Raw genomic sequence first — 5151 nt, forward strand, 5'->3', positions numbered from 1 at the left:
GCTCTTTAGTAAGTACTTATGCGACACATTGAACGTATAAAGTCTTTAATCTTGAATTCTTAGTTATCTGGCAGACATCATTACTGAATGTACGTTAACTGTCCAAATCAATTTAGACCTTAATTGTTTATTATGTATTTTGCTTCTGTTATAATTTTTAAATTTATAATATACATGGTCTACTTCAAGAAGCATCTGACGAAATTTATGCTTATTCAATTATCCTTTACAACCTTTTAGATGGTTAAAATTAAGCATAGTTAAAACCCTTCGTGAAATTTAAGTTTATTTAAGCCCGTATTTGTTCATTGTGGAATTCATTTATTATATTGTAAAATTTGCTCATAAGCAAAATTTAAGCCGATTCAAGCACCTATTTGTTTATTATGTCTAAATACAATATTGCTCTAGTTTTATGGCTCAAACTTTTTGAGTATTCCAAAAATATCTTTACATTACTTTTTTTCTTCAAATTTCATGTTTTTGCAATTTTTTTGATTTACACTTCTTGTTAGAATCCGTTGACAGAAAGACGATTTAGGTAGTTAATTACCACTTAGAATTTAACAAGCTGACACACAATTTCTCCATTCTATAACCTAATTATCAAATAGAACATGAATCAAGCTTCTGAAAGATCTACAAACTAGATTAAGATATATCTAATATTTTAACTTTAGTTAAATAATGGTTAGACTTTTAATCAACTACTATATCATACACAAATTCATGGTAGTATCGAAAATTGTTTTTGTATTGGATTTGCATACACATTGATATCATAGTAGTTGATTCATTTGCACGAATCACTCTAGATTATCTCAAAAAATAAGTATTGTAGTTCATATTGATTGAATTTTTCACTGCACCGTTAGATGAAGTTAAAAAATTCTATAACTTGTATCGAAGTTGGTTGTTTTGAAGTGAACTTAAGTTGGACATATTTTCTGAGAAATACTGATGAGAAACTGGATTAGCTATTGTAAGAACTTTTGCAATGGTTAGACTTAGACTATCTTTGCCTGCCCGTGTTTGTTGGTCGGAACTGGTGTTGTGTGATATTTGCAGTTTCAACATGTACAAGTTACAACCTCTGCAAATGTAGCTTTTGTGCGCACATCTCAGTTGTGGTCAAACTGACTTCAAAGTTCTTGCTAATCAAGAAATGAACTGTGGAGTGATACTGCCGGTGAAGCTTCTAGCATACATGATGATGATGATGTTCTTCCTAGCCTACCAACATGCTTTTGCTGCTGCTTCTGTATTTTGCAGTTATTATGTTTCTTACATTATTATTATGAGTAAAGGCCGTCCTATACTTTATCTTTTGAATTTTTACATCCTGAACAACTCAACTCGGATCACAATTGGTCATACATTAACAATTCCGTCAATTTTTAAACGCTTTTAACCCGATTTTGACCGATTTTTAAACGGTTTTAATCCGAATGAGACTGTTAAAACCATCAAAATCGGATTAAAACCGTTTAAAAATTGACGGAATTGTTAGCGTATGACCAATTGTGATCCGAGTTGAAATGTCCAGGATGCAAAAATTCAAAAGATAAAGTATTGGACCAAAATCATAAAATGGACATGTGTTCAGGACCAGTTTTGGCCTTTACTCTATTATTATTACACTATCTGTCCAACCTATTTACATCGTATTCCATTTCAGGTCGTTCCAGCTACATGAACCATTTATTCTTATGGAAAAAATTTTATTCTATCACATACTTCTCCGACATTATATTTTCTATTTTATTCTCTTTGTATTTAACATTTCAACGTTAATTCACTAAATTTTATGCTCAAAAGAAATGTCTTAAATAGTTTGGAATGGAGATGTACATGACTCCGGAGTTTGATTTTTCATCCCGGTGGCCTCACCGTATTCCATTTTTATGAATATGCTAAAACCTAAATTACTAATTATAGGAAATGTTATTTCATTCCATTACATTACATCCATCTCATTAACTAGACATACTTTTAAATAAGGGTTTTATTTTCTTGTAATTGTAGACGGCCATTTTGAATAGAGAGCGACGTAGTTGAAAATCATGAATGTAACATTTACACACACACACACTCTCTCTCCTACTTGCACTTGTTGGTTTCTTATGCTCCATACAAACGTACTATGATAAAGTAGTACAGTAGAATATACTAGTATAACCTTATTTTGATAAGTACAGGCCATTTTTTTTCCAATTTGCCGACTCAATAGTTGTATTCAACTTCTCTTTTTGACTAGTATAGTGTTGAACCCAATGATACCGAGTGACAACATTGACAGGATAAAGTATGATCAAACTATTTGAATTATTTAATTTTACGTTTTTATTCATTGATGATAATATAGGAAGAATTGAAATTTTATAACCAAAATTATTTTGTTGATAGAATATATAATAATCCTACAAATATTCCATAATTCGAGTGCTAAGAGGACAATATCTAATTTTGGTAAGGATAGTAGTATTAGATTTTTTTTTTCATTGTGGATGGAAAGATGACCAATAATCAAGGCATGACTGATAAAATATCAGTTCCTAGTTAATAGAGACATTTCTTTTTGGCACGGAGTTTGAAAATAGTGTGTTTAATGGATAATGAATAAAGTAAGAGAATAAAGTAAGAGAAATGAAGAGAGAATAAAGTAAACGAGAGAGTTGTTTTTTGACAAAAATAGAAATGACTCAATTAACTTGGAACTTCTCAAAATAGAAAAAATGACTCTATTAACATGGAACAGAGGGAGTATGTTGCAATTGAATAATAAGAGTACGAATAAAGTTACCCATTGCGAACTCGATCATCAATTCAAAACTATGATTGAATTAAATCAAAATAAATTATTTAAGGATCCAAGGCTTCCCAATCAAACCAAACAAATGCTACGAATTTAATTTCATTTGTGGAAGTCGCTATAACTATGTAGGTGATATTTTTCTTTGTAATGTTTCTTCCACTTGATTGGCAATTTAGTTTTCCAATGTGCTTAAGTTGTCATCACACCATTTAGTCAAAATAATGCAATTAAAATGATAATGATATGCACTTTATTTGAATTATTTCCAAAAGTACGTAGGTTGTAAAAGATGCAAACTCAAGAAAAATGAAAAAGCACCAAATTATATACGTGCTCGAAAGAATAAAAATATACCTAAAGAAAAATGATTAGTTATCATTTTCTTGGCACATCAAACATATAGGAATATTGACAAGCTAATTAATCTAAGATAATAAAATAATAAGTAGCCATATTTGGTTTTAGTTTTGTCCTTATAGACGATAGTTCGTTTTCTAATTCAAATTTAGTGATTGATTACAGTTATTACAGTAGTATATTATGAGTGATGCTACTTTGAACATAATATTTGTATTCAAGTACTTGTACACTCACTTATTTAAGGTGGTGATATTAAAACCATTCATATGATTTGTTTACATTTGAGGGCGTATTTTTTTTTGTCAGAAATTCAGCAGTAATAACTTTAATTCTTGGAATTTCTTATCATTCGGTGTGACATAAATCAATTTTATTTATCACTTATTTTTTTATACAATAAAAAACTAATATAAAATAAAATAACACTATAAAACAAAATAATAAAAGAATTATACTCCAGCTCACTGATTTTCCTTTTAAATTTTAATTAGTCCACACCCCAACACCAACCCCTCCCGTTGCAAATGCTCTAATCCTCTCTATATTTGAATGCTCATGTATCGAAACAACTCTTACTTGAAAATGAGTCCAATTTGTTGAACATTATTAACTCACACCAACCCTCCAACATCCTCATATATATTACTAATCAATAGTCCATTTGACTTGTAAACTTAAATAAAAATCCCAAGTCATAATATTATATTTGAAAATAATAATTTGTTGAGTAAGACTTTCAGTATTATCACAAAAAAAAGTATTTGATGATATTTCTTATTATTATAAATTGAAAACTTTCTAATTTCTTTTTTTTTGTAGGGATTCGGATATTTAATTTCTGGTAACCATGCTGCAGGGCCTATATGCATGATTATTTGTCGTATTTTACATTTTTACTAATATGATTACGATTTTCATCTTGCATGTTTTATCTGAAAGAACATGTTCTCAAAGATAAAAAAAATATAAAGAAGTGAGATAAAGTATTGTCACATCAATAAAACATGATAAATTTATCATGAATTGGAGTGAAAATAAGTTGCTCGAATTTTATTAACACGTTGCCGGAGAAAAGCATGTTTGATAATGAGAAAATAGTGAAAATATATGTATTTTGCTATTTTCCGTCAAGGATAATACAGAACTTTTCATCTAATATTTACAATCGACACCTATGCATATTATTGTTTTTAAATATTCCTATAATTTAAAATTCTCCCAAAATTAAAGCTTATATGAGTAATGACTAGCATATATATTACCTAGAAAAATCGCACAATAACTAACTCAAACTCTACCTCGTTTAAAAGGAAGCGATACATATTCTTTTAACTCAAATTATTTTCGGCTCATAATAATAACGTTTTCTTTTTTAAAAAGTTAATGTCATTTCATTTTTTAAACATTGTCGTATGAGTTGATCGGACAATTTTGTCATGTAGGTGAATCCAACTTCTATTTCTCAACTCAAATATAAAATCAGAGAAAAAAATGACAAAACATAAAATTTGATATATTTAATTTCAAATTTTGTAAGTAGTGTGTATAATTACAATTCTTCCAAAGCTGTGTTATACGGCCGTTTTCTCTATTGACTAATGATGTGATGACATGAAACAAAAATATATAGTGCAATTGATTGAGCCTCAATACATATAATACAAATTTAAACTGTTTTGCGTATTAAATGAAGTACTACAATATTCCAATAACACAAGAAGAAGAAGTATATCATTTTAAATCCGTCCCTTTCAGAATTACAAAAGCAAATTTATCGAAACATGAAAAAAGGAATTAGAAGTTGCATCGTTCTTGGCTTATTACTACACGTACATTATTAGCCAACAACTCTTCAACTTGAAAAGTAAACGACGCTTTGCTCTAAAGCAGCATCCCAGCAAGACCATAATGAATCCAAAGAAATAAAATACTCACGTGTCCACAAATATTCATAGTTTTGGAACACACAAAATAAT

The sequence above is a fragment of the Salvia splendens genome, chromosome 9 (assembly GCF_004379255.2).
Source record: "Salvia splendens isolate huo1 chromosome 9, SspV2, whole genome shotgun sequence".
Taxonomy (NCBI): Eukaryota; Viridiplantae; Streptophyta; class Magnoliopsida; order Lamiales; family Lamiaceae; genus Salvia; species Salvia splendens.